The following is an 18,519-nucleotide window of genomic DNA, read 5'->3' as shown; positions in this document are numbered from 1 at the left end:
GACAGACACAGAAAGGGAGCATTGCAGTCGAGATGGACAGTGGGATGGAAGCCCAGCCGGGCTGTTTAGGGAAGGCCTCTGGAGGAAGTGGGAGTGAGCCAGGTGAGGGACAGTGGAGGGAACATTCCATGCTGAAAAACACCTCAGAGCAAAGTTTGTGAGCAGTGCTATCTGACAGAACTTCTGCACTAATGGAAATGTTCTACATTTACGCGCTCCAATATGGCAGCCACTAGCGGTGTGTGGTTATTGAGCACTTGACACATGGCTAGTGCAACTGGGGAACTGAATTTTTAATTTTATTTATTTTTAAATTCATTTAAATTTAACTCGCCATGAATAGCTAATGGCTACCATGCTGGACGGCACCGTTCTAGAGCATTCAACTGAGGGCGATGGAAAGTGCAACTAGACAGGTAAGCCCTGAAGTTGAAGTGGTGCTGCAGTAAGGCCAGACTGTATGTGGTTTCCTATACTCACCGGGCCATCAGCTGTCTACCTGTAAGCCGCCCGCTGGACCCACACAATCCACCCAGGTACCACCTCTCTCTGAAGACTTTCCTCCTACTTACTATTTCTGAAGTTTTGTCTTTTTCTAGGCAGGCATCACTGTGTATCTTACTTATGTGTCCTCGTAACAGTCCTCCACTAAACTCTGAGCACCTTCTCTTATTTGTCTTAGTACTTCTAGCCACTGGTAAAATCCCAGCACATGGGAGGCAGTCAGTAAACGCCTAGCGAACAAGTGAGTTGTCAGCACAGGGACCATAGCCTGGCAGGGATGGCGGGGGAGGGCATTCACCTCTTCTATCAAAGATGTGAGCCCCTAAACTTGACCTTCCTTAGAATGACGGCTCTGCCCAGGAGCTCGGGAAAGGTTCTCATGACTGTCCTGAGCACTCTACCCTTAACTGTCATTGGCAGGCCTTGGGGTGGCTCTATTTTCCCCAAGTTCCTAGAATCTAGAGACCTATACAAGGAAGGTGACTAGCCAATTTTTAAAGGCAGCATAGCGTAGTGATCAGGAGCCAGGCTGTGGAGTCAGTCCTAGGTCTGGAGACCAGCTGGGCAACGTAGCCCCTGAATGTCCTTAACCGCGTTGCTGAAATGCTCGAAGCCTCGGTTTCCTCAAGTGTAAAGAAGGCACCACGTCTGCCTCTTACAATTGTTGTGCAGATGACATGCCTGACACATCTGCACGAGGCCAGCCACACAGTAAGCTGTCTGTAAGCAGTAGCTACTGCTCCTAAAGCGATGTGGAACCCTCACTTCGGTACCCCAAGGTATATGCAAATTCCCGAGCCCCTAAATCGGCTCTTCGTGATGCTCCCTGGGATGCAAGGGGTATAATCCAATCTGTGACTCACGATGTGTTGCCAAAAATCTCCTCGAGTCCCCAAAGGAAAATTTATTTTAATTCCGTCTAACTTTAAAAATTAAACAGTTCTCACGGCATTTTGGGGTGGCAGGGGTGAGGAAGGAGACCATGAAATCCAACAAGCCGCTTTTAAAAGGTTACAAACTGACTGGAGAAAGAAAAGAGAAGGCAGCTGGAGGGGGTGAGCACTGGGGGATGGGGACAATCCCCTGAGTCTCTGCTATTATTGAATACCCCGACCCTCAAAGCAGCCAAGCAGCCCCCTCCTCCACGTGGGCTAAGCTCCGTTAATGAGAAAGCAGAGCTCTGCCTACATTACCACAATAATGATTTCCCGGTTGCATTTTTACATGCCTGCTGCTTTATCACAGCAGAAGTAGACATATATTTTCAATAAATCCCTTCTCTCCTTCCTCCTCCCCAACTTGAGCTCTCCCAGTAAATGTTGTTCCCTCTGCACCCTCCCCCAACGCAATCCCAACCCCGGAGCACAATGAGTTCCACTAATCAAAACAGAAAGAAAAAGAAAAATGGAAAAATCACAGCTGCTGAAAAACAGCATTCGCTACAAGTCAAAGCCCTCCACATTTTTTCTGCCGGCAGCTTTTACTACTTCAAGGACACATCACCCCTCCCCTATCAGGAATCTTACGTAGAGTTGCTTAAAGGGGAGGGAGGAGGGGATGGGCGAAGGAATCTAATATTCACTCTTTCCTATTTTGACTAAGCCAGCACAGACAGAAATATAGATAAGGCCTTGAATAAGTGATTCAACAAAATGTCACTTATTATAAGAGATGGGGGATGGGGCCACATTTGCATCTGAGTTAAACCACCCCAGCTAAAGGCTGCCAGGCCAGAAAGGCAAGGGAGAAGGAAACATTTCTCCAGTCTGGTCTCCTTCAGCGGCTGCAAGAGCTGACCCTGGTGGCAGAGAGGCCCGGATTTCTCCCTCCTCCAACGAGAACCGATGGGGAGAGAACCAGAGAGGCAAAACCAAAGCAACAAAGGAGCTGTAAGCATTTATACTGTACTAACTAGCGCCAGGCTCTGTACTAGGTGACGGGGGAGCAAAATTGAGTGATGACCCAGTTCTGCCTTCCCAGGGCAGTCTAGAAAGAGTCAAGGACATGCCCAGTGGTCAGGATGACCACAGCCCTGTGAGCCAAGGGCTGCGGGAGCCCAAGGGCATCCCCCCTCTAGCCCACCCCCCAGTCTGGCCCCAGACCAGGCACACAGGGCCCTCAAGAAAGACTTAAGGAATGAGTGTGTGCACAGTGAAATTGCTGGAATTCCATGCTGGTCTCTAAAGCTCAGACTCTTCAAAAGGAAAGAGGCCGCTGAATGTCCTTACCTACCCCGGCTCCCCTTGAAAACCCCTCCTCAGCTCCCGTGTGTTCACCCAATTAAAACAGAGAAGTGAACAAGTCCCAGCACTTGAGAATCAGCTCATTACGGATAGCCTTCAGTTGAATTTTAAGACAGTTTGGTATCTTCCATTGTGATGACCACAGAGGGAACTCATATGACACTCCTATTAAAACTCCTTGGATATGGGGATATATGTATAGGTATAGCTGATCACTTTGTTATACAGCAGAAACTAACACACCCTCGTAAAGCAATTATACTCCAATAAAGATGTTTAAAAAAAAAAGATTAAAAAAAACACAAACAACTCCTTGGGCATCGACTCCATTCTTTTTTCTTTTTCTGTTTTAAAAAGTCCTCCAAAGAAGCTGGGTTGGAGGCTGTTTCCCAAAGATGAGGAGAGGCTCTCAGACCAGCCTCTGTTATACCCTCTGTTACAACAAAGAACCCTAGGGGGCCCTTCAGAAAGCCTCACCCAGGTGGTAAACCTGCTCTAGGTCCCGTGTGTTCAAAGTCAGAGCCTGCAGACTAAAGGCCGCAATCTCTAGAAATGACCACGGAGGCGCTCCACAGAGGGGACAGGGCTGAGAGTAGGAGGCTAATGAAGAATAGCCCCTAGATCTGTTAAAGTCAAGTTTGGGCTTTCATTATGAAGCAGCCTTAAAGCTGTGTGCTCCAGCACAAGCCAGACAATTCAATTTTCTGACAAATGTAATGCCCCAAACATGCTTAAATCATCTGAGTATTTCCAGCTAAGGTCGTTGAGTTCTAAGCCCCAAATTCCCAGATGATCTTCTTGGTCTCCATGATCCTTTGCATATATTCTGTACCACATCTCTTACTGAATACCATACAGCATTATCTGAGAGTGCACAAAACTGGAGACCGTTCAAATTCTGGCATTAAACTAGGGCTTTGAATGCTGGCTGGACATGTGACTCTGGGTTAATCACTTACTTATATTTTTTCAATTCTACTTCTTGAGCCTCACTTTCCTCAGCTGTAAAATGAAAATAATATCTACCTCCTATGGTTGTTGCAAGACAGTTAAAACAAGACATGCCAAAGAGGCTTTGGACCCATAACATGCTATGTAAACACTGGTTATTACAATGACGTCACCCATTTCCTCTCTCGCTCTCTGATTTTTTGTTGATTATTTTCCCTCTCTGTGAAACCAAATTGATATCGGTTCCACTGATCTCTCAAAACTGATAACTTGTGTTTATTTTACAAACACAGGAAGAAGTCCTCTTATCCACAGGTGTGCAAAATCTCACTAACTGCTGAATCTAGGTGATGGGCACAACTGGAGTTCATTATACTAGTCTGTCTGCTTTTGCGCGTGTTTAACGTTTTTTCATAGTAAAAATTAATTTTAATAAGTAAATAAAGCATCACCCTCTTAGGCAGAGGCCAGAAGTCCAATTAGTAAAAAGCACTGGTTGCTTTCTAAAACTAGAAATGACTTTCCAGCATACACAGTAAGACTAAGGGCTAAGGACTGTAAGGTGGACTCAGTTTTACGGAACAGTTCTCATTTGCAAAACAAACTTGGAAGGGAAATGAATCACTGCTATGACCACTGGGCCACAGCTGGGATTCTTGGGTGGGTTCAAGGTTCCCCTGCACCAAGTTCACAAACCAAGTTTATTTGGACCTTTGAATAGGCAGGTCTCAAATTCTATATATGGAATCAGAGTGTGAACCTACACAGACTGGCATTTCACAGCCAGCTTTTCTGATGCCAGTCTTCCAGCAGTAAGACCAGTTTCGCTGAAAGAAATCACAGAGGACTTGAAAACCCCAAACAGAAAGGGGCTACAAGGAGGGAACAAGAGAGAGTAGACACGGTGAAAGGGGTTTTTAGCAGAAGCTTTAGGGAACTGACGGCAGTTTTTCATTGGTTGTCAGGTTTCACATCTAAAAGGCGATCTGGCTGAAGATCACTGGCTGAAGATCACTGCACCTCGCTGCCGCCTGTGTGCGATGCCTCTTACAGTTTACATCGCACTTTGCGTACATTATCTGATTCAGTCCTCACAACTCTCAGAGAAGAGGCGACAGATGGTATCACCCTCTTTTTACAGATGCGGAGACAGACTCGGAGGCTGACTTGTCCAGAGCCATACGACGGAGCTGCACCCCAACCCAGGTCTTCTGACTCTGCTCACCCACTCACCTGCCATACAGACCCCATCGTTGGGGCCACCGGGGCAAGCAGGGCACTCTATGGCCTATTTTTGTGAAAGGCCGCCTGAAGTAGAAGCAGCCCTTTCGCCTTGTTTTTTCCTTGCTCAAAACGTACAACACAGTGCCCACCAACAGGGTTGCAAATCACAGATGTCTTCTGCCAATCATAGTTTTCAAATAAATCTAATGTAAGGCCCAAATTACTTTAACTGAAGACTCTCTTCCCCAAGCGAAAGAATCCGGTCTTTCCTTTGTACTGCTCAGTAATGCAGTCAAATGTTCAGAAAAATGCAGTACAATTTTCTGATGCAGTCTTAACCCTTGTCATCTCTGGCTGGTGTCAAAGCCCGAGCCCAAACCCCTGCCCAAGGCTAGCGCAGCCTCAGCCTGGAGAGACAGAGCACCTGTGCCCCAGCACCGCTCCCCACCCTTCCCTCACCTGCACCTTCACTCTTCCTGGATCTTCCCTCCAGTCATCATGAAGGAAGTGTTCCTCCCCCCCGGCCAAGGCCAGATCTTCCCCACAGACTTTCTCAATGGCTTTTGCTCAGCTGACCCAACCCATTGCTCTTGAACAATCCCTCCCTCTTCACTAGTCTTTCCCATCATCACACACACAGACCAGCAGCACCGCCCCCAAAACCCTTCCCTCTACACACATGTGCTTCCAGCTCCCCCTCCATTTCTCTGCCCCCCTTTCACAGTCAAATTTTGCCCCAAAGTTGTCTCCACATGCTACTCCCAGTTCTTCACTTCCTATTCCCCTCCCAACCCTTCCGATCCTGCTCTCACCCAATCCATTGCTCCATTCAAACTGTTCTTTGCAAAGTTGATAATGGCCTCCATTTTGCCAAATCCAGTGGTGACTTTTCTGACCTTAAACTCATGAAACGTTTAACACTCACTCCGACCCAACACACACACACACACACACACACACACACACACACACACACACAGCCTTTTCTTCTCTCAACAGACTCCGTAGAGCACCTCATCCAGTCTCCTGGATTTAAATACCAGCCCTTAGTTGATGGTTCCCACATTTTTATCTCCTGCCTGGCCATACCTCTGGCACTGGACATTATATCAGACTGCAAGCTTAACATCTCCACCTTGAGTCTAACAGGCATCTCAAACTTAGCGGTGTCCAAACTGAAATCGCTTGATTCTGCTCCCCGAGACTCTTCCTCGCCCCCATCTCAGCAAAGAGCACCACCCATATCTACCCAACTGCTCAGTCAGAAACCTCAGTTATTAGATTCCTCCTCCCCAACCTCCACCAAATCCATCAGCAAGCCCTGCCCATTCTACCTCTAATAAGCATCTCACACCCACCTGCTCCCCTGCATTCACCTCCTGTCACCTCCCCACCTGGCCTGCTCCAAATGTCTTTTTATTGCGCTCCCCAATTCCACACCTGCCCTCTCCACCAATGCCACCCCCTTTAAACACGAGTTAGGGGGTGTCACTTCCCACTGCAAACTTCCAATGGCTTCCCACTACCCTTCAAATGAAACCCAAACCTTTCCAAGGCCCCAAGTCCTGCATGATCATCTCAGGCTGCCCTCTCCCCCTGCCCCCTTGTCCACCTGTGCCTCTTTTTAGTCGTCCCCCGCCCAAGGCCAAAGTCCTTCCACACAGGCCCTCCTCTCTCTGCCTGATGCTCTCTGTCTTCCCCTCACCCCCAATCCTCAGAGAGGCTAGGCTCCTTTAGCTAAGTAACTGTAAGTTACTGCTCCCTGTGGTTTCATCTGAGCATCTACCACATTTTGCAAGATATATTTCTTTACATGTCTGCCTCCCCTCTGGACTATAGGCTAGGCGGTGGAGTGGGGGATGGGGAGAGGAAGATGATTATGTCTTTTAATTATCAGTGTATACCCAGAGCGGTAACACAGTGCTTAGCAAATAGTAGGTGCTCAATAAGTAGCTGCCAGTACGTACGCATGAATAAACCAGATCCAGTCACAGCACGAAAGTAACTGTTAACCTCCCACAAGGCCTTGGTTACCATTTAGGTACACAAGTTCTTTTTCCCCTTCCTGTCTGTCAAAAAAGTAGGTTTTTAATGTTGCTAAACCAACAGCCCAATAGCTCAGTATACTCCACTCATCCCCAGCTTGTTGTCTTCCGTGAGGAAAAAGTAAAAATCATGTTTCTTCAGTAAACCCCAATTAACCAGAAGACCCTACAAGCAGCTGCCTTGAGAACTTAAACATCTTTAGAAAATACCACAGAAGCTTTTTGGTGTGTATTTTCTTTAACCCAGAAGAGAGACATGGGATCAAACTCATGTTACCAGGACTCTGTTATTCCTTATGATGCCACAGTATCCTAGCTGAAAAACATGCCAATATCTGGACTCCAGCTGCTCCTGTGTCCCTCTCCCCGCAAAGGAAATCAACTATGTTTTAGTTTCCCTTTTATTTCATTGGTTCCCCTCCAACAGGCAAATTCAGAAATATTAATCCACAAGATTCCAGCTGATTCTCCTCCCTAAATCACACAGTTTTATGAAGTCAGAAATAAAACCAGCTGAAGTCAACTGCTTTTAGAGCAGTCAGCACCCATCTCTACTGCCTGGGGTCTGAGCCACTTGTCTGGATCCTTACTTCTCATGTCAATGCTCAAAGTCAATAAAAACACCAAGAGCTTTTCCTCCAAAAGTGCCCGTGGTGAAACGTATGATATCCCAGAAGTGACAGTAATACAATATCATTATTTTGAACCTTATCACAAATATACGACCATATCCCAATTACCCACGTGTGAATTCTCCACAGAAAGTGGGTAAAGCCACACTAGGCTTTCTGGTCTCCCACTCCTCCCAAGACTACCTCCCCCTGCTGCCTGGGATTAACAGCTCAATTAACCTTAGACTTGACCAGGCATAATTAGGCAGGTGAACCAGCTGGCTGGAGGGGAAAACTTCCAAGATGAACTGAAATTATTTTTGGTGCCTGGGATTATATGCCCCACTCTCTATTAGCATATATAATTGGGACTCAACCATGCACTTTTTTTTTTCCAAGACGGTGGCAGACTTTCACAAGCATTTTCTTGCATTTGACGGTCAAGATTACCAGGCCACTCAAGAGTCCTTTTTGGAATCCAAGGTGTAAATCCACTCTCTCCATGAGAAGACAAAAAGAGAAGTTAATCAACTCACCCAAGTCCATGAGGCAATTTGGCCGTTGGCCCAGGAAGAGACAGACTGTGGAGATCTCTTGAGACTTTTCTTCACAAGACTGAGTCACAGAATTTCAGATATGAATGGAACTCACGGATCAAACCATGCATTTTTAAGATAAAAACTCTGAAGTCCAGAAATGGCTAGACACTGATACCCTCCCCACTTTTTCTTCCAGTGCCGCTGTGCTCCTGCCTTGAGAATAAAATCACTTTAAAAGTTCTTTGTCATTTTACAAATCCTGTAAACTGAGCCAACTGCTGAACACAATTTTAACATGTTCTGATTAATCAACTTTACGGAGAATCCTCAGACTTTCCCCCCAAAAAACCTCTGATGCTTTCAATTATTATGACCAATCCACCCATCAGAGCAGGAGAAAAAGAATTTTAAGTAAGCTTGTTTCTGTGACCACACATTTTATTATATAAGCAGCAAAGAACACTACAGTCTGTCCCCTCTCTTACAGTGAAAGCTCCCACCTTGACAAAAACCACAGGCCCAAGTGGGTTAATGGATGCAAAACTGAGTACTTTCCACACAGTTCATAGACCAAGTGTTTTCACAGCAAGCTCACATAAATGTTATGTGATATTACCACATGCCTGCTATGTGGAAGCCTGCTTACCAAGCTGTGAAAAGACCCATGCTTACTACGGAACCTGCAAAATTAATCTTCTCAGTGCCCGTAAAGCAGAAGGGAAATGCTCTTTTTTGACAGGTTAAGCTGGCTTCTTAAACAATTCTTTGGCGAAAATGGACATGCCTAAAAGGGCGGAGCCCAAAGAGGTGTGTCACTCCTGGTATCAATTCCTATAAATCAAATCCTGACAATATTTTTAAAAGAATGAATTATGATTCATGGGCCTTCAAACCTTTATTACCACAGAACATTCTCAGAAGAGGGAAAAAAAGCTACTGTGACTTGATTAATGGCCAAAGAAAGACAATAAAATAAATCCCATAAATTAAAAAAAAAAAATACTGAATGACCATAACCACTCTTGGCTTGGAGGGTAGACATGTAAATAATTCCTCTACCTTGGGATAAACACACATAAAGTTTCTGTTTACCTTCCCAGCATATATATCAACCAGAAGCAGATTTTCAGCAGGGGAAAAATAATAGCTAATTTGTTTAACGAATGCCTAGTTAGGAACATTTGATAAGTGGCAATAATATTGAATTCCCAACTAACTCAACTCTCAAGCTGCCAAAAATCAAATTCTCAATCTGGAAATCTGATGACAGAAAGGAAAGAAAAAAAAAAAAAAAAGAAAAACCACTGTCCATGTAAAGAGATCATTTTTTTTAAAACCCATTTTTTCCCCTGCTAGTATTGAGCCTGTCTATAGCACTGCAGAAAGCTTAACTAACTTTAGTTAACCACACTGCCTAGTGTTCACTCCCTGACTCTACTAAACTTGTCTGGGTTTGAATCCCTGGTGCTAAAATTATCCTGGCCAAGTTAAAACTCCTAGCATACTTATGGTGGCGATCATTTCATAATGTATAAAAATATCAAATCACTATGTTATGCAACTGAAACTAACACAATGCTGTTAAGTCAATTATACTTCAATTATAGAAAAAAAAAAAGAAAAAGAAGGAAATAAATAAAGCTCCCAGCCTAATGAAGGTACCTGACAGCTAAGACCTACAACTCATCTGCAGAAACCAGTAGGCTGAGGACCAGGAAAAGAGGCACAGAGAAGCAAAGAGGGCTGGTTAACTAGTTAAGGGCTGAATACTCCTGGCTGTGATCCTTCCAGAGAGCACCAAAACCACATTTTCCATCACCAGACTGCTTTCTTGAGACAGTCCATGATGCAGAAGGTTGGTACCAATTGGGACAACTTAAAACTCCTTTCTTAAAGCTCTGCTCCATGGCCTGCAAAAAAGTGCAAACAGCCGGCATTTTTTTAAAAGAACTCTTCAGCCATCCCTGGATCCGTCATTCTTAAACATCACTTCCATGCACTTCACAAGACAGCCAGGGCCATGCTGTTAGCAACCCGCTTCAACACGTTCACTTGCCAAAGCCGCGTCTAGTGTGGGGAAGAGTTTCCACAAAGCTGGCTCTAACGGGCCAGTCGAAGGCACACAGAGGAACCAGAAGTCATTTTCTTTTAACCTAAGGATGGCAGGCGCACATGCTCCAGCCCAGTGCTGGCCAGAGGCTGCCCGCCAGGTGCTCTCGGCCTCTGCCAGTGAATGAGTGGTTTTATGCTGTTTTTTTAACATCTATTTCTTTAGACCACCGGCAGTAACTTCACAGTCTTCCGAACTGAAGTTGGGGAGTCAAGGGGCAGGTTTACTCCCTTACACATTTCTCCCATCTGGGTGGCCACTTTAACTTCTGGGGAGGACCCAGCCGCCGAAGGGCCCTCAGGAGCGTATACATACACATATGCATCATGTCAAAAACCCCAAAAGGCACATCCCTAGGGTCCTGCGGCTTCTTGGCTGGAATAATGAAGGCTTTATAACAACACAATCTTCAGTTGCAAGCCCCCCCCCTCCTTTAAGCCGGGTCTGCCAATTATAGCGCCCACCTCACCCCTCCCCCCTTTGCTGGGATGCTCTGCAGCGCAGAGAGGGAAGAGGGAAGAAGGGAAGCAGAGAAGGCCCTGCTAACATACTGAAAGTAAAGAAGTGGGGGGAGACTTCTCCTAATCTGTCCCCCTACTTTTCTCTTCCCCTCCCCCGTCTTCTCACGGAGCATCCCCCAACTAATTTTTTAAAAATGAAACTTAATAAGCTTCTTGCCTACCTTGGCTGTTTCTGCAACAAGTGCATGGGCAATCCGACAAGAAGGCCAGTCTTCGCTTGGGGGGTGAGATGGGGGGGCGAGCAGAGCTGATGGAGTAATTTCAATATTAATTTCTGTCAGAGCCGCCTTCTCGAAGCGCTACTCACTTACAGTACTGCCCTCAGCCTGTAAACAAATATCGCTCCGCCAGGAAACATACTCCCCAGATGCAAGCCCCTCTCCCCAGCAGGGAACCTGGCCCTTCACGCCCTCCCCCCAAAATAGCGTGCTCCCCCACCCAGGATAGGAAGCTCCGGGTTTCCAGAGCACCAACCCACCACCTCCGCCACCACCCCAGCAAGAAACTTACTCGGTCCGTCTACGCCTCCACCCTCCCTTCAGGAAATCTACTCTCCATATGCATTCAGCCTCCCCGCAGGAAATCTGCTCCCCCCTCCCCCCTTCTATATACATGCACCCCCTCCCTCTCCTCCTCCCCACGCGCCCTCCCCGGCCAGAAACTTACTAGCGAGAAAGCGTGCAGGCTCTCCCGATCCTGGAAACTTACTCCCAGATATAGCGCCCGCCAGCCCCCTTTCCCGGCCCTGCTCCCCTTCCTGCCCTCCGCCGCAAGCAACTCCAAACTCTCTGCATCCAGCCACTCTCCCTCCCCGGTGGAAATTTGCAGCGCGGGGCCGCGCGCGTGCATCCACCCTCCCCTTCAGGAAACTTACTCCCCATCTGCATGCACCGCCTCTCAGCCATCGCTTAGAGGGAAGGGGGTGTGCTAGGGAGACAGAAATACATATGTATCTCTCGCCCCTCCCCCGGCCGCAGCCCACTCGGGGCCGAGCCGCTGTAACCTGGCCTTACCTTTTGCATTGCTCCCCACCCTCGCCCCCTCCCTTAACCCTCCTTATCCGCTTCCCGGCGCCCCCTTTTTTCACCCATTACCCACCCCTAGCAACCGTTCCCAAGCTCCTCTCGGCCTTTTTTTTTTTTTAATCCAGGATGCAAATTCCTCCCCTGTCAGCAAATCGACTGTCAAATTATTTTCTTGCAAAAGGAGAAAGGCGGGGTGGGGGGGGGGGAGCAGAAGCAAAAAGGAGGGGAGGCGGGGGAAGGGAGAGAGAGGGACAGAGGAGGGGAGAGATATCCCTCCGCAGAGCTGGGTCTGGCCGCGGGCGGGGAAGCAGGAAGTAAGGTGTCCAGCGTCGCGGCCGGCGGGTCCTCCGCCGCGGCCCCCGCCCGCGCCCCCTGTCTCCCGGGGCGCCGCGCTTTGGCCGGCGCGGGCCGCCCGGCGCATTGTTCGCAGCCTCCCTGGCGTGCGCTGCCGACCTTATCTGTGTGCTCTGCCTGTACGTGAGGTTGCACCTTTTGTAGGCTGGCGAGACTCTGGACATGGATGGGGCAGGGGGCGCGGACCAAGTTGCGGCCCCGCGCGGGACCTGTCAGCCCCGGGGTGTGGCCGACTCTCTGGCAAGGCCGGAAAATCGAGGCCCGGGAGAAGGTGGCGTGGTCGGGAAGCTGCCGCCTGAGACCCGGACCAGTGCAGGATTGTTTCCTGCGTAGCCGTCCCGGTTATTGTAACGCGCTTTGCAATCTAACGACTGGGGTTTGGGTTTTATGTTTATTTTTTAAGGGGTTGCAAAGATGCCAAGGTCTAGGTGGGCTTCGGGGAAACGGTCTGCGCCTACCCCCGCTGCATCCCGGCTTCTGTGGGGCTGGGAGAGAGGCTGAGGCTCCCAGGAAGGGGCTTGGAGGTTCGCGAAGCGCGCGGCTCCATCCCTCCGCCCCGATGGGGGCGGGGAGGGGGTGCTGCAAACGGCGCTGGAACTGCATCCCTCTGGGGAGGGGTCTCCATCTCCGCGGCGCTGAAGGCCGGGGAGGGAGGTTGCCTAGGAGAGGGGCCGGAACCGGGCGGCGGAGGGGAGGGGAAGGGGCGCGGGTGCCGCCGCGGCGCGCGCCCGCCCCTCCTCGTGCGCCATGACTGTGGAACGTGGTGCCGGGGAGGAGGGCCGGCCGCCGGGGGCCGCCTGGGGCCGCTCGGCATTGGTGCGGAAACCCGAGCAGGGAGTCGCTCCTCGCGCAGTCTCCTCCTCCTCCTCTGCGGGGGAAACCGCTGCACCTAAACCGAGAGCAGCTGCGAGCAGGGGGCAGGGCGCGGGCTGAAAGGCAAGCCAAGGGTTCAAACCTCGGCGGCGCCATGGGAGCGAGAGCCCAACAGCCTCCTGGTCCCTCGAAGGCGCGGCCGCCCTTCGGTCCAGCCCGGGACGCCAGCACTTCCAGGCGGCTTCTCTGGTCCAAGGAAACGTAAACCAAAGATGGTTGGGCTTAAACAGACTACCTCGGGCCGGGTACGGGGCATCTATCTTAGGGAGGTCCCACAAGACAGCGAGTGTTTTTTGCTCAGGAGAAAGTTAAACCATGTTTTTTTCGGTATGGGAAAATCGTTGTGCCCCTTACCCCAAATCTTCGCGCAGTATAAATAAGGTGCTCCCTCTACCCAGACTTTCGCCACTGTCCCCTCACCCCACCCCCACTCGGGCACCGGGTGTGGACAGGGCGGGGGAAGGCTATATGGGAGCTTAAAGCATGAGGTCATGGACGGAGGAGGCTGCTGCCAAAAGCGGCCGAGGTTTTTGTGTATTTTGAGGGCTAACGGTTCTCCATCTTAAGCAGTGTTAAGTTCTCCCGCAATACCCTACGAATTCTGGGGCACCTGGACCAGAGAGCCCCCGAAAGAAGGGGTGGCTCTGCGCTGTTTGGCTCTTTGAGCTTTTGGCCGGTGCCCTGCCCTTTATGGGGCCCTTCCACATAAGCAAAGAAAGTCGAGGGACAGCGCACAGTGTCGTGGGGTTTGAGAAAGACTCAGATGCTCGGCTCCGCCCCCCAGCGCCACTTTCCTCAGCCCTCGGTCATTTTCCAACCCGATTGCTTTCTACGATAGCCTCCTGCCCCTCTCCGACCCATTCTTCCCAAGTGGCTAGAAGAGTCTTTCTAAAACTCCGGACTACCCTCCTTCAAACCCCTCCCAATTGCTCTTAGAATAAAGCTTTGAAGCCCCCGCGCGATTTCGCCCCTACAGACCTCTCCACTCTCACAGCTCCTCCTCCCATACTGTAAGCCGGGTTGTGCTTTGTTCTGTTGTCTGGGCCTGGGGTAACCCTTCCTCCTCCACCTCTTCTTACTAACTCCTGCTAGACCTTCAGGACTTGACTCAACTCTCACTACCTCCAAGAAGCCTTCCTAAGTATACAATCTCAGCTTTAACTCCCTCAGGGAAAAAAGACCCACCCTCGACCTCCGGGCAGCCGGACTTTGCCCGGAGCTGGCCGCCGTGGCGGCCCTTTTCCAAGCGGAGGAGGCATAGCCAAGCTTGCGCGCCATCACTGACTGGGGGCCCCACCTCCTGGGAGGGAGTCGACTAGGACAAAACCTCCAAACACCCTGCTTCCGCAAGAGACCTAGGAAAAGCAGCGCAGTACCGCCCAGAAACCTCAGCCCCTACACCTCCCACCCCCCAGCACACACCCACACTCGTAATGCAAGGAGAGGTCTTTTCATCTAAAACTCCTCCCTGGGGCAGATAAGAAACCTGAGGCTTGAAGGGAGTAAGTGACTTGACCAGGGTCAATGAGGAAATTGACACCCTGGTCTTTCTTGGTCCTGAACTAGAAGGAAGGATTTGGGGCCTAAAGCCTTGCTGCTGCACAGCCAAGGACGCCTGCATCACCTTCAAAGGACCCCTACATGCTTGGCCCACTGCCAACAGAGAGGTAGTAAGCCTAGTGGTTAGTCGTGCAGGCTCTGACCTTAGGCAAGTTACTTCACCTCACTTGGTTCAGTTTCTTTGCCTGTAAAATCAGAATAATGGTACCTGCAGTGTACTGTTATTGTGAGGTTCTAATGAGTTCGTGTATGTAAAGGCCTTAGAACAGAGGCAAGTTCTTGATTATTTGTGAGTGGGGTTATGTGACCCCTCCCTTCCCAAGGACTCTAGAAAATCAGAGCCCCAGAGTCTTTACTTAGCATCAGAAACAACTTAGGGCCTAATAAACTGGGAAAGCACCCATAAATGTACAGACAGTACATACAAAGACCTTAGTTAGCCCATAGATTCAGCCCTTGACAATGCCTATGCTTGAAGACAACTCCAAATCTGGGAGCACTGGTTCTGGACTCTTAGAATGAGTGTCAGAGGGAGGATAGCTAAAGTTAAAATATTACCTTAGATCTTTGAAATCAGAGTCAAGCTGAAATAGTCTCATCCTGGTGCAAAACCTGACTTATGACCGAAGCCCTCCTAGGGCTGCAAAAATTGTAAGGGGATTATTATTATTACTATTATTATTGTCATTAAATCCTAGTTTTCCCATTCTCAGCACTTACCCCATGGTAAAAGAGGGGTTTTCTTTTTAATGCAATTCATTTTATTGGAATTGGTTTAATGCATTTACATGGTTCCAAATTCAAATAAACATTGAGAAGTCTCCCTCCCACCATGTCTGCTCCCCACCGGTTTTCCCTCTATGGAAGGTCAGAAGACATATTCAACTGTTTTCCAGCTGAGGTCTCGGGAAGAACTCCTTGGATGCCTACTTAAATTTTTATGTCCAGGGCTTCCTTCTCCAATCCAGGCAGAATCAACACCCTACTCCCAGCCTCCCCACCCCTTCAGCCTCAATCCTACACAAGTTGTAGTAACAATGATGAGCCACAATTCCTGAGCTACTGACAAAAGCAAACAACCATTTTGTGATTCTTTCTCCTCCTTTATGCTAGGAATAATAGCTAAGGTTTACTGAGTGCTTTCTATGTGCCAGTCACTGTGCTAAGTACTAGACATGCGTTCTCCTATTTAATCAGCCCCAAACCATCATCATTAACCTTATTTTATAGACGCAGACAGAAGTGCAGGATCAGAGAGATTGTGTAACTTGCTCCAATTTGCACCCAGGCCAACTTGAGCCCAAACCCTCTCTCTTAACCACTAGGCCTCTTGCCTCTCTGCAACACAGGGAAAATTCTGGTAGCCTGAAGGGGAAGGAGTAGAATGGAGTCTTTGGACTTAGGCAGGCCTTTATTCAAGTCCTGGGTCTGGCCCCTACCAACAACGAGAACTTGGGGAGGTTTCTTAACCTCTCTGAGCCCTAGTTCACCCACCTGTGTACTGGGACCATACATTCTTCATTGGTCAAATGAAGTGAAAGTCAAATGTGTGTAAATAATGGTTTTTAAAAGGCGTAGTAAACCAAATGCAATGTTTAGATCCTGTGTGGCTCTGATGTGAATAAACCAATTGTTTAAAAGACTTTGAGATAATCAGGGAAATAAAATGTGGACTTGATACAGACGTTAAGAAATGGGACTTCCCTGGTGGCACAGTGGTTAAGAATCCGCCTGTCAATGCAGGGGACACAGGTTAGAACCCTGGTCTGGGAAGATCCCACATGCTGCGGAGCAACTAAGCCCGTGCGCCACAACTACTGAGCCTGTGCTCTGCAGCCCGCGAGGCACAATTACTGAAGCCCGCACACCTAGAGCCTGTGCTCCACAACAAGAGAAGTCTTGTTGCGTAATGAGAGGCCTGCGCACCGCAACAAAAGAGTAGCCCCCGCTTGCCGCAACTAGAGAAAGCCCGTGTGCAGCAACGAAGACCCAATCCAGCCAAAAATAAAATTAGTTAATTTTTTTAATTAAAAAATAAAAGAAATTATTAATTTTGTTACATGTGATAATGGTATTGCGGTTAAATTTCTTCTTGAGTTCTTATCTATTAGAATGCATAATGGGGAGTCTGGGGTGAAAGTATGTTTAGGATTTATTTTCAAATAATCCAGCCCCCTCCCCAAAAAACAAAAGATAAATAAAACAAGATTAGCAAAGTATGGATAATTGGTGGAGCTATCTGTTATACTGTTCACTCTACTTCTGCTGAATGTTTAAAATGATTCAAAGAAGTCTGAAATAAATTTAAAAGTAAAGTAATTCTATTTTAAAGCACTGAAATTTAAAATGATAAGGCTTATTCAATTACTATGAAATGTTATCAGTAACTATGAAATTTTTTAAGTAGTTTGTTTTTATTGTAATTAGTCTTCATTTTTTATTTCTTAGTTTACACTTTTTCAGTACTGTTAATTAATGAAAACAAACTATTTTATACATTTAAGTGATAACAAACATATGTGCATAGATAAATGTATGTCTATACACATTTTTAGACAGACACACATGGATATATGTATTTGTATGCACATAAAACTTGCCTGTGATCTAATTTGTGATAAATATTTACTATGAAATTTTTTAAATTATTGAATTTAAAAAATACAGTACTGGCTTATAGTAGAGATGCAAAAATGGCAATTTTGTTACTGTGAGACATTCAGAGCAACACTTATGTCTGGCAGGTAAATCAGGAAGGGGGCAGAAATGAACACTGCAGAGAGCAAGGTGGACATATCATTGTTAAGGACACCACTCAGAGGACAATGTACAGGAAGGAAAATGGCAGGACTGGGTGATGGAGGAAGAGGCAAATTAAAATTGGGAGCCAATTTTCCCTGAGAATGTGTCTCCACAGAGCTGCTTCAAAATTGCATGGATTAAGAATCTGATGCACTGGGCAAAATTCTCAACTCTGTGCTTACCAGTTCTGTCACCCAGTCCAGAACTGCTCTGAGTTTCTTCATTTGTAGTTTGGCTATAAGACCTGTCAGGCCCCTTCCAGCCATGCGGACTAGAAGTCTAAGCAATGCTGTTGCTTTTACGGGAGAAGGATCATTTCTGAGACCACACTGGTTATTTGCCTAACTCAAGAACAGATCAAAACTGAATGGAGGGCTTCCCTGGTGGCGCAGTGGTTGAGAGTCCGCCTGCCGATGCAGGGGACACGGCTTCATGCCCCAGTCCGGGAAGATACCACATGCCACGGAGCTGCTGGGCCCGTGAGCCATGGCCGCTGAGCCTGCGAGTCCGGAGCCTGTGCTCCGCAACGGGGGAAGCCATAGCAGGGAGAGGCCCGCGTACGGCAAAAAAAAAAAAAAAAAAAAAACTGAATGGAAATAGAACTGTAGCCAATTCACAACCAAATGAAATGTTTCAGGCCCAGTGAACATTCTGTGTACTGTTCTAGGAATAATTCTTCTGTACTCTGGATTTAAACAGCTGGAATTATTTTTTTCATATGACCCCCTTTTGAAATGCAAGTTTGTCCTCCTTGAGAGAAAATTTGCATTTCAGAGAAAAGATGAGACAGTATATTTGGTAACTCTTCAAAGAAGTGAACCCTTCCGTATAGTACTTTACATTAAAGGTGACTCTTCAGGAGCGCTTCTTAAAAACAGGGAAAACTGGAGGCATGGAGAAATGGGGGAGAAAAGGCATGGAAAGAAAATCCCAACTTTGCTTCCTGTTCTATCCAAGGCTCTGAGAGGCAACGTGACCAAATCAAGGGACTGTGAGGGTAGAAAAAGTCAGTGGGTGCTTTAGAAATGAGTGATGGATGTCACTAATGCAGTTGTTGAAGAAAGCTCAGTGGTCAAGCACCAATAAGTCTGTGGCAAGTGCAAGCAGTGAAACACTATAGTTGTAGAGTATTTCTCAAACTGATGTTTCTTTGCCAT

The 18,519-nt window shown here is 47.8% G+C and overlaps 1 protein-coding gene across 18 annotated transcripts in view; it reads right to left on the bottom strand.

The window, feature by feature from the left end:
• The window catches only part of TRERF1 (transcriptional regulating factor 1), a 295,497-nt gene that overhangs the window by 189,937 nt on the left and 87,041 nt on the right, over positions 1 to 18,519 (bottom strand). For 5 of the 18 annotated variants that reach the window (XM_067752933.1, XM_067752925.1, XM_067752941.1 and 2 more), the window contains exons 1-2: positions 11,415 to 11,805; positions 10,910 to 10,995 (exon numbers count right to left, since the gene is read on the bottom strand). The exons of 1 other annotated variant lie outside the window; for it this stretch is intronic. The gene's annotated coding sequence lies outside the window, so the exon portion shown is untranslated. Of the gene's footprint in view, positions 1 to 10,909; positions 11,075 to 11,258; positions 11,283 to 11,414; positions 11,806 to 11,846; positions 11,982 to 12,226; positions 12,378 to 18,519 lie in introns of those variants that run through there. 12 more of the 18 variants (XM_067752940.1, XM_067752942.1, XM_067752944.1 and 9 more) reach the window with 8 other exon arrangements.

Source organism: Pseudorca crassidens, chromosome 10 (assembly GCF_039906515.1).
Source record: "Pseudorca crassidens isolate mPseCra1 chromosome 10, mPseCra1.hap1, whole genome shotgun sequence".
Classification (NCBI taxonomy): Eukaryota; Metazoa; Chordata; class Mammalia; order Artiodactyla; family Delphinidae; genus Pseudorca; species Pseudorca crassidens.
This window is presented reverse-complemented; position numbering and strand designations above follow the sequence as displayed.